Genomic DNA, 12103 nt, shown 5'->3' on the forward strand with positions numbered 1-12103 from the left:
AGTGCTTCAATTTGTCTTATACCGGTGTCACATGGAACTTTTGATAGCGATCGAGACCGATCTAATGTTCGACCGCGATTGGCTCCCTTCCGCAGATTGAGCAAAGAAGCCAATCGCGACCAAGAAATTCGACCCAGATGGGGCTCGATAACGATCAAAAGTGCGACGTGTGACCCCCATACTAGGCACTGGAATGAAGTCGTATTTGAAAGAATAACAAATGTAGCCTCTTCCACTACATACGAGAAAATATTGCATCGAAGAGCTGACAGTTCTCGCAACCTATTGGGAAATGTGCCGAAAAGGGTTTACCAAAATGCGTTATTTTACTGATGTGTGCATTGGTTCACATTAGACTGAAATGCCAAGTCCTCAGGTGATGCAGGAAACCGGCTAAGCGTGAACATACCACATCGGCAGTGGTCTCGCGGAGTGCTGTGTTGTGGACACACTTCGTCCCCAAAATCATTATTTTCCGCTGGTTGTTTGTGCACTCATAAACCGCAGAGTGCTGGCCTGTCGCCTTTTGATGAGTATATATGCCATTATTTACGAGCGTAAGTCATTCCTGACAAAAATAAACGGAAATATCGAAGGAAAGCTACCACTCCGCAATGCAAGCGCTAGGCAAGCTCACAGTCCAGACCGAACAGGTAACACTGACAACAATATTGTTCAACTTTGTGTACCAGTTAGAAGAACAGTGTTCCAGGGCAGCATGATGTAAATGCCTTTTCGGGCTATTAATGTAAATATTGACACGTGTGCTTGTTCGTATTTCTCCGTTGACCGATTTTCGCCGGCTACCATATGTTAAACCTTCTCGCTGGGTGCAGGACGCGCCTGCATGCATCGGAAGTTTCTCGAAGGTTATCGATGGTTCAATCTGTTGGCTTTTGTCACTGAACCTCATGTAATCTGATTGTATGCACGACACGAATTGTGTAGTACTTTCTGGAAGGCATGCAAGCACCAGTGATTATGCTGGAACCTTCGACGAGTCATGTATAAAAGCCGACGCGCTTGACCCGCAGATAAGATTTCGACGATCGCCGACTGTGCTCGCAGCTATCGCTTTGCTTTGAGTGTCACTTGCGTTTGTGGGCACAGGTTCGCCTACTAAAGATTTAATTTCAGGATTCACAGTTTTCGCTGCTGTGCTCTTCACCGTCACTACATCGTGACTATTATCAGGGGCTAAACAAAACAACTAGTTAAAGATGCATGTGATTCCACCGCCCTGATCAATTTCGTGTTGGTGGTCGGGAGCAAATTGCCTACGAGCCCTTTTTTATATATATATATATATATATATATATATATATATATATATTCCAAATCCAGGATTGCAAGTATTCACTATTCGCATACCCAATACATAAGGAGAGACATGTTTACTTTTGCTAGCTTTTCGCTCGCTTTTCGTTAGTCTAGGTCGTGGCGCTTGCAGCGATGAAAATTCCCGAACCGTGGGATACGGAAAAAACAAACCATCCTTGGCTAATATATGTAGTACACAGAGTCTAACAAAGCAATCACTCTCCCCTAATACACGTATTACACAGTCTCCCCGCACGACGTCGTGCTTGCAGCCGCTTTGTGTAGTGCTTTCATCACCACTTTACCACCGAACCTAACCTAACCTACCATGATTGTTCAGCTTGCTGGTTTTGGCGCTGCTTATTGTATTCTGGAATTGAAGGGCGCTTTCGGAATCCGCCCGTGTGTTCACTGTACACTCTGAATCAAGTTTGCGCCCTTTGGGGCTTATCTTGTCCCACAACAACTGTCGTCATCTGCCCTGCTCCCCTTTCTTTTCTCTAACGCTGCGCGCCCGGTACTTCTACACCATGAACGACATTCGTGTCAGTAGCGTGACACAGCATTCTTGACAGGAAAGTAGCGAGCGCGCAGATCTTTCATGAAAAGAAAGACAGGCAAGGCAGATGGCGATTATTGTTGTGGGAGAAGACTAGCCCCAAAGGGGGAAGACGTTTTTAAGAGTGTGCTGTTCCGTGACTTACGCTAACTTCGCTCTAACCTGACGAAGCAATCACAACTGAAGCATTGCACGAAGTTTTCGGCACAAGTACCTATTTCGTTATGCATGAGTGAAACCAGAGGGTAAACCTTTGCGCAGAACCACAACCAAACCGCGAGAATAATTCCATAGCAGGAGCTTGTACCTCTTCAGTGTACCCCCCCCCCCCCCCCCCTATTTGATTTCATTTTTTCAATCCGTACATATTGGAAATTCTTTCTTGTATAGATGCCGTGAAATGTTCTCGCATGATGAGTCTTTGTGAGTGTATAGCTACTACGGCATCGCCATGAGGCGAAAATCAATATTTATTCCGGAGAGAGTGTTATCCTTTATTCAAGTTACCCGAACTGCAATGTTTGCCTCTCGAACATCCACAAAACTGTTGTTTCTTGATTCTTCTAGGTTTTTTTTTTCTTATTACATGAAAGCATAAAAGCCTGCCGACTACCCGACTGCCAGCGGACATATCGATGCTATAATGATGCACTTGTGTGTATATCAGCTGACCTAGACGCGCGCAGTGACCTGTTGTCTGCTTATGGAGCGAGCCGTGCTGACGGTGTCTCAACAAGACGTCATGAATATACCGATCGTGAGAACAGTTGGTGTAACTACTTGGGGTCCGAAAATTACGGTGATCTAACGCACTAGTTGGAATCTATTTTAAGTAAAACTGTCTTGAATATTTTCAATTCAATGCTATAGAACGAGACGCATGATGCGCGCAGTTGTATTTTATTTAACTTACGTAATCGCTTAGACCTTCGGCTTAAATGCTAACACAAGTTCGCATAGTCTTACTATGCGACGCGGATGCAGCGATGACTTGCTTGCTAATCTGGCGTTTTGCGACTGGTCACGGGAGGATTGTGAGCAAAGTATGAAGTATCGAATGCATAAAGCATAGAGATGCATCTTTAACGCTGCAAGGCATTGGTCGAACACGTGATCAATCAATTAGCCGCAACACGGCATAGAGTATGCCTCCCGCTGAGTCTATCCGATGAGATGTAATCTTCGGGCTTTCCCTCTCCGTGCCGCAGCTGCGTCGGAGACCCCCGCTATACGAGACAATGGCGCCGAATCCAGAGGAAGAGGCAAAGAAGCTAGGCCCACATGCTATACATCCGAGCGACTGTAATGCAATAGCATTATCAGGACTATCAGGGTTGCAAGATCTGGAGGATTGGCTCGCGTTACAAAGCGCATTAAAACCCTTACGAGGATATATATAAAGGGGAATGATTTTTAATCTTTATTGAATTGTTAAAAACTGCCTATTTTAGATAACATAATTCTAGTGCTTAAGCTGGATTATTCAGAGAGGTGGTCACTACTTGCACGAGCAATCGAAACCCATATTCAACTTAATAACAAAAATCCACTAATTATCTTTTGCATTATTCACTTTCGGCACATATTGCACATGGCGGCATATATTCAATTCGGCAAATATTGCAATTTGCGAATTGCAGCCGGTGAGTTTGCAAGGCGTATCCACTAAAAATGAATTTCCAGAATGAAGCCAGTTTGGAGATACGCGACATGAAACTTGCATAAAAATGCAAAGTTGTACCACTTACTTTTATTGCGATAGCAATTATATGGACACTCCAAAGCAGATTTCTGCCGTCGGCGTCGCCGTCGTCGTCGCCGTTGCCGTCGCCGTCGCCGTGAGGTTCCGTATGACGTCAATGGAGATAAAATCGTCGCCGCGCGCCGCCGAACGCTAGATGTGCGAGTGAAAGGGCGCGAGGGACGCGCGCTTTCACGGGGAGTGAACACACGGCGGAGAACGAACGCGCGTTCTGCGCCGTGCTCCCTTAAGGGCTGCAGAAGTAGGCGTCTCTTTCCTCCTTTACAATCACCATATATGTAGAGCAAACGCGCCTTCTTCCGACGCGCGAAAGGCCGTGGGAGGGAGGCGACGTTTAGCTGCGGCACCAAGTGCCTATTTATATCAGAGGCTCCGGCAACAGTCTCAAGGGCTGCAGAAGATAGCGCCAACCTTTCCCTTTCCCTCAAGAACCACTTATCATCATCATCAACAGTCACCAACGCCGCACGCATTTTGTGCGAACGCTGGCAAAACGCCGACGGCGTCGACAAGTTCTGCGTGTGGCCGGTGCTGCTGCATGTCCAAGTTTATACAGCTGATAAAGCTACTATCATTAATCCGTATAGCTCTCTACAAATTTGCTATCGTAATTGATGCTTCGCCTTTCAGGTGAAACTGCGACAACTTTTTTTAAACAACGCGCTCTTTTGCGCATTGAAGCACAAAAGTTACTGGAACGCCCATGTATTTCATCCCACACTTTGAGAAATAATATCCTGAAACTGGTGTAATCCTGCCAATTCATTTCAAGTGGATACGTTTAGAAGCTCACCGGCTACATTTCTTGAATTGCAATATGTGCCGTAAAGTAATTCATTCAGAAGTTAATTTGTGATTTTTTTGTTAATTAGTTGAATACGTCTTTCGATTTCTTGTGCTATTAATTTCCGCCTCTTCGGATAATCCAGCTCAAGGACAAGAATTATGCTATCTGTCACAGGCGAGTTTTCGAAATTCCATAAAACTTCATAATGATCACCCCGTTAATTGTGCACCGGAGTAAGTGCACGTGACCACCTTTTAACAGCGGAGCTGTTCAAGGCCGAGGCTGGTCCACTACGGAGAGATGGTGTTTGCAGTTTCGTGCGAAGTCGAGAGAGAGTGAAGGGAAGAGAGGAGGTGCAGAGAGAGAAAGAAAGAGAGACAGACAGAGAGCAAAATAAACATTCCTGACGAGGCGGGATTAGAACCCGGGTACCCACGGGCCGGAGACGAACGTCATAACCAATAGGCTATACACCCTTTTTTCTTTCTTTATTGCACTAGGCTATACACCCACGTTCGCAGAACATGCATTTATGGGAACCATATGAGTGCGTTGTACCATTGATTGTAACACAAATTGCTATGGGCGAGAGAAAGAGAAAATGAGAGTGAAAAAGAGAAACACAGATAGAGAGAAAGAGAAACAAAAAGAGAGAGAGGCGGGATTTGAACCCGGGTACTCATGGTCCGAAGGTGAGCGTCATACCCAATACGCAATACACCCACGCTTGCAGAGCTTAGCTGTTTCATCAGATTTCACAAGTGTGGAACTGGCTTAATTTTTTTGCCATAACGTCACCATACATACACCTCCTGGAGAACGAAGTGGAAACTGGTTAGTGGAAAAGCTAATATGATCAATTATTTAGGGCACTCGAGGTCAGCCAGTATTTTTAGTTTAGAGAACCAGGACCTTCATTTCATACATAAAACATTTTATGTTGGAAATTTCATGTCACTACTCCGCTTAAAAGAAATATGTTCAAGCACCGCCTAGCCGCCATCATCCTCTTCAAATGAATTTGATTTTCTTTATGCACTGTATTTTGCTGGAATGACCACCGCGGCAGCATAGCTTGTAGGCGTAACTAAGTCATCGGTGCAAACATGCAGGCGACCACTGTGCACCTCATGTGCAAGTCATAATGTGGCTTGTTTGAGGGTCTCCATGAAAATGATCAAGCGGACGCAGCTACCCGGTCTGTCCATGACGGCATCAGCTGCGTCGCCATTCTTCTTTCTAGAGCCGACACAGCGAAAAAAAAAAACATTGCGCACTTTCGTGTAACGTATTATTACATTGGATCAATTGAAGTCCTCCGACTTTACAAGCACACGCTTTCATACCCTAGACCCTAATTTACATCGTCGTATTCCAACCGACTTCCCACGACCGGGCGCATGTGACGGCACCCCATAGCTTCTAGCCCGTCTATGGCTTGAAGTATCATTTTTAAATATGTACTCCTTTAGGATCTAAATGGCCAATAGCCCACTTTGTTACTTGTGCGGGTGCTGCGAAACAATCGCGCGCCTTCTTTACAGATGCCTTCGTTTCAACCCGCAAGGAGCAGTGCTCTCAGCCAGGCTAGACCAGCTGGACAAGCGCCCACTCCCGGAAAGTAATATTCTTGGAAACTGGCCTCCATGAACATCAGCGCGAAGTGCTGTGAAGACGCTGCTGTGGCATTTGAGAGATAGCGGACTGTGTTACAGGTTGTGACTGCGCACTGCGTGGCGTTGAATGTATTAGTGGGACCTTGACACTGTGTATAACAAATTGATGCCTTCGCAGACTGTGACAGCACCTACGGAGACAGTTCTGCACTGTTAGTTCTTGTCTTCTTTTTCTCTAATATTTTGCACCCATTTCAACCTTCCCCGATACAGGGTAGCCAGCCGTAGATATCCTTGGGTTAACCTTGTCTTACCTTTGCCTTCATCTCTCTCCCTTCAAAAAAAAAAAAGCACTTCACCAAGAGGAAAGTGCTTGTGATGCATGGAAAGTCTAATGTGCATGTATGCGCACACGCAGATGCATCTTATTCTGCACTTGCGTGCATTTGTATGTGTTTGTGCGTGCGTGTAAGTACTCCGGTACATAGCGTGTCTGTATGGGCCCGTGTACATGTGTCTTGCTATAATTAGGCGTGTGCGCGCGATTGTGTTGCTTGGGCTTAGTTACTTGCACAAAAGTTGCATGATGACACGTTTTACTTTGCGCATACGTACAAATGTCGTTACTTTCGTCCATGCGCAGCGGAATATGTCGCTGGGCTAAGTATTAGGAGCAATATGTGGCAGCAAGTATTAGAATAACTGTCAGTAGCTCCCCGGGAGGGGGTTGTCGTGTTACAATAGAAGAGAAACGTAAGCAGCATTAAAAAACGAATGCATTCGAGTTTGAAAAGCAGCTTCGTACAAAAGAGTATACCGCTCGGTATACAAATAAGAAAATATTATACACGAAGCATATAAACCACCCTGCTCGATCAACAGGCTGCCTGCTTTTCCAGACAAATAGCACTGCGTCAGTCTACAGAATTATTGTGGTGAGCTAATGCTTATGCCAAACAGGTTTACATGAACAGGGAAGCATTTTGCATGCAATGCGACTTTCCATGTGCACAGTGTTATGTTAACAAATATTGTAATAAATCTGCTAGCCAAATAGCAGACTTGCTTTATGAATTCATTTCGGTCTTTGAAATTGGTCGGCTACAGACTAATGTAGTCTAGTTAAACAACGATACAGCAGAATAGCGAGTCGTGAACAATGTACGTGGCGCACCCCTGCAAGCACGTGCTGATGTGCATCACTTCACCTAGCACCCCAGCGGATGTGGCTCGCCTCGCGTCGAGACCCGTGCAGTGCTGATGTCCCTCCTACATTACGGGTCAGTGCGACCGTTTGCTTTGTCTGATGCTTCCCGCTATCGCCTTCTGAGTCCTGCGCGAGCCCCCACTGTCCGCCAAGTATGAGTGAGTGGCGTCCCAGCAGCGACCGCTATATTGCCGATATTTCTGGGCGCCGCCTCCGAACGATCAAGGCGTCAGGTGTAGTAAACAGGTAAAGAGGCGTTAAGATCGAGCGACTACACTGCGTTTCGCTGATGTCTCGCTGCTGCTTCTCTGTAAAAGGCTAAGCACTGAAAGCGAAACTTTTGCATTAAGATTCCAAGCAAAACTTTATCCCCTCGCATTTCCTTTTATCGGCGCTTACATATTTCTCTTCACGCTCAGCACAACATTTAGTTCCCCACGTTTGTCGAGCGTGGCCAGCTGTGATATTCAGGAAAACAATATATATATATATATATATATATATATATATATATATATATATATATATATATAATGTTACGCCGTGAAGCGTTTATTTAAATCTGCAGGGCAGATAAATCAGAACGGTTGGCGTGGTGCAAGCCGGTACCAAAGCAACCAGCCGAACGTCGTCTTCCTTCTCCACCCACAGTCCCCGTGGGCATTCGCGCTGTCTCTGCCCTCTGTTATGAGAGCTCGTGACATTTCCCCGTTGGCAGACGAAGCCCGCCGGGCAAGTCAGTCAGTCGTTCGTGAATTTCAAGGCTTCAGGCGGGCAACGTGAGTGACTTTGGTTTTGGCTGAGTGTCGTCCAGTGCTCGTGAGGCGTGCAATGCGATAGTTGACCTCGCTGAGGCGTTCAAGTATAACGTAGGGCCCAACATAGTGGGCCAAGAAGTTCTGGCACAAGCCACGCCTCCGTGAAAGCGTCCAGAGCCACACAAGGTCGCCAGGACCGAAATATGACCGTGACCGTCGTAGCGCATCTTTGACCGGTCCTGCGAGGCCAAGGTGCGTAGCCGAGCAATGCGTCGCGCTTCTTCTGCTCGACAGAGGACCTTGGTAATAGAGTCATTGTCATGAGCAAAGTAGGGAAACATGGTGTCGAGTGTGTAACGAGGCGGACGAGCATAAAGGAGGAAGAACGGTGAGTAACCGGTGGTCTCGTGTCTCGCGGTGTTGAAGGCATAGGTGACAAAAGGTAGGATGCTGTCCCAGTTCTTATGTGCGGAATCGACATACATCGACAGCATGTTGGCAAGCGTTCGGTTGATACGTTCGACCAGACCATTGGTTTGTGGATGGTATGGCGTCGAGTGGCGGAAGCTAGATGACTCTTGAATGACTCCTTTGGTTAGCATTTCTTCGACTTCACTCGAGTAGTAAATGAGCCAGAGTGTCTGTCACGACGCAGATCGGGCAGTTGTAGGTGTGTAGTGTCGGATGGATGCGATGCATGAGAATCCCATGGGTGTACGTGTTGCTTTGCAGTCTTCGGAATGCGGTGCTTTCCTCTTTGGTTAGTTTTGGGTGAGGTGGCGGGTACACCCTGCGTCCCAGTCGGTAGTTTTGGAGGATGGTGTTATACTTGGGGGGTATTGTCTCCGCTTCCGCTGCGTCACCAGGCGGTCGGGGGTCTCGCAAGGCGGCGAGAGAGGCCCGGTTGACTTGATCGCGAGCCGCGGCGTGTGCCGCTTCGTTTCCCTCGAGCCCCTCGTGCCCTGGTACCCACGTGACGCAGGTGTAAGGGAGCGGAGTGCTTCCTTTTTTCAGAATTTTGACAGCTTCCACCGATATTCGGCCTCTCGTGTAATTGCTTACTGCAGATTGGGAGTCCGTGAAGACTGCGACCGCGTTCGTGCACGTGGTGGTGGTGAGAGCGATCGCCGCTTCTTCCGCTGTCTCCGAGTTCCGCGCCCTGACGGTGGCGGATGCCAGTTCTTTGCCTCTGGAGTCAACCACACTCAGGGCGCAAGCGGTTTTGCTCGGGTATTTCGACACATCTACGTAGCGAGCATCTGGATCGTGCTTGTGGCGTCTTCGGATTGCGTCCACTCGAGCATGATGCTCGGGATGCATGTTGCGCGGTAGTTTGTCGATGCTCAGGTATTCTCTTATGCATGGGGGTATCTTGACCTTGCGGTACGCGTCGGAGATGTAGCATTCTCCGTAGCCGAGGCGCGCAAGGACCGATCTGCCCGTCGGTGTGAGCTTCAGCCTCTCGAGTTGGTTGGTCTTCTGTGCTTCCACCAGCTCTTGCCAGGTGTTATGAGCACCCATTTTGAGAAGTCGGGTGGTAGATGCCACGGGTGGTAGACCCATGGCGAGCTTCGTAGCTTTGCGGATGATGACATTTAGCTTGTCGACTTCGCAATTCTTGATAGCCAGGTACGGGGTTGCGTACGTTATTCTGCTGGTCAGTAGAGCTTGAACGACTATCAGGGTGTCTTGCTCCTTCAGACCACTGCGTCGATTGGCTACCCTCCTTACGAGGTGTGTGAGTTGGGAGATTGTGCGTTGGAGCCGTGGGAGCGTGGCGACTCCTGATCCGTCTCGGTGCAGGTGCAAGCCGAGTACTCGAAGCGAGGCGACCTTCAGTATTTGGATCCCGTTGAGCGTGATGCATGCGTCTGGAGCTTCGCAGGTGGGAGTTCTTCCCCTCGTGCGTGCCTTGAGTACGAGTAGCTCCGATTTCTCAGGTGCGCAGTGGAGGCCGCAGCTATCAAGGTAGTGCTCGATAACATCAACCGCTTCTTGAAGGCAACGTTCTTGCTCTCCGGTGCTCGTTTCTCGCGTCCAGGGCATGATGTCGTCCGTGTAGAAGGCCTGATGCAGGCCTGCGTTGTTTTCGAGAAGCCGGGGGAGCTTCAGGAGTGCCACGTTGAATAGGAGGGGCGACATGACGGAGCCTTGCGGCGTTCCACTGTTCGGCAGCTTGAATTCTTTACTGCGTAAGTTGGATATTAGTGAGGTAGTCATGGACATAGCCGTAGGTCTTTGAACCGCTGGCGGTCTCCGCGAGGTTTTGTAATATTGCTTTGTGGCTTACATTGTCAAATGCGCCCTTCACGTCGATGGCAAGGACGCGCGACTTGTTATTCTTGCTGAGGTGGTCAATGAGGTCATCCTTTAGGAGAAGACGTCTTGCGTAGAAAGAAGCTGGCGGAAGCCGAACATGGTGTCTGGATTAGAGCACTGCACGGGCTCGGGCTTACCCGAAAGCCCGGGCCCGGCCCGGCCCATGGGCCGGGCCGGGCCGGGTAGAACAGTTTTTTCACGGGCTCGGGCCGGGCTCGGGCACGGCGTGTGCTTTTTGACCCGGGCCCAGGCCGGGCTCGGGTGTTTTGACGCGGGCCCGGGCCGGGCTCGGGCTTTCTGGTGGTGTGCATGTGACGTGCAGCGAGTTATTCTCGGGCGCCTCAACTCTGAAAAACATTATTTTTCGGGCTCGGGCCGGGCTCGGGCCTAAGGTAAAGGGGTGGCGGGCCGGGCCGGGCGGGTAACGTAGATTATTTCCGGGCCCGGGCCGGGCCCGGGTCTCGCCATAAATGTTTTGATCGGGCTCGGGCGGGCCGCCCAACGTAAAAACGGGCCCGGGCCGGGCCCATGCAGTGCTCTAGTCTGGATAGTGTCCATTGTCTTCGAGGTGCGATGTCAGCCGGTCGTGGACCATATGCTCAAACAGCTTACCAACGCACGAAGTGAGAGAGATTGGTCCCAGGTTCTCGAGAGCTGTGGGCTTGTTGGGCTTTGGTATCATGAGCACTTCCGAGTGCTTCCACGCGGCCGGCAGCTCTCCTTTGTCCCAGCACTCGTTGTAATACCGGAGGAGAGCCGTCAAGCCCTGTTGGGGCAGCTGTCGTAGGTGCTTGTTCACTATCCTGTCCTTGCCTGGGCTCGTGTTTCTCGTGAGTTTGGAGATGGCTGCTTGGAGCTCTGCTGGTGTGAAGGGCCGGTCCAAGTCAGCGTTGGGTCTGCCTTCATATTCTTTGAGTGGTGGAGTTGTCGCTGGTTGGGAGGGACCGCGGAGCTTGTTGAATAGTTCGCGGAGTAGGTCTTTCTCCGAGCCGTCGTAGTTGTGTGCTAATCGACGTATGTGTTGCCGTTGCTGCGTCTTGGTGGGGCCTTCGTCCAGGAGAGCGCGCAGCAGGTGCCACGTTTTCTTGGTACTGAGCGTGCCCTGAAGCATATCGCAGAAGGCACGCCAGTTGTGTCTCGCTAGCTGTTCAGCATATTCCTGCGACTGTTCTCTCACTAGGGCGATTCTTTTCCTGAGTCGCGTGTTGAGTTTCTGTCTCTTCCATCTCTTGAGTAGGGCCCTTCTGGCCTCCCAGAGGTGGAGTAGGTGGGTGTCTATGGCGGGGTCGTCGTCATCGAGTTGGATGATTTTTGTGAACCGTTCGGCGGTATCCAGGATCTGTTTGAGCCAGGCGTCGATATCCGATATGGTGGTTTGATCGTCGAGTTCGGTTCTGAAGGCATTCCATTCCGCTAGTCTCGCCGTGCCAGTCCTGGCCGGTCGACGTGCGTGCTCGATGTCGAGTTGAACGATATGGTAGTCGCTACCAAGAGTGTTGGGGAGACAGGTCCAGACCGCGTCCTTCACGTCACGCGTAAAGGTAAGGTCGGGGTTGGTGTCTCTTGAGACGCTGTTTCCGACTCTCGTAGGCTGGAGCGAATCGTTCCACAACGTGAGGCCGTGTTTCTGAGCGGCGTCGTGGACTCTCGCGCCTTTCTTCGTGGTGGTGGCATAGTACCAGGCGGTGTGCGGGGCGTTAAAGTCCCCTACGACTACGAGCCGGTGGCCTCTTGTGCGTTTTCGGAGTTCTCAGATGAAATGATCGTAGTCCGCG

Source organism: Dermacentor silvarum, chromosome 1 (assembly GCF_013339745.2).
Source record: "Dermacentor silvarum isolate Dsil-2018 chromosome 1, BIME_Dsil_1.4, whole genome shotgun sequence".
In the NCBI taxonomy this organism is placed as follows: Eukaryota; Metazoa; Arthropoda; class Arachnida; order Ixodida; family Ixodidae; genus Dermacentor; species Dermacentor silvarum.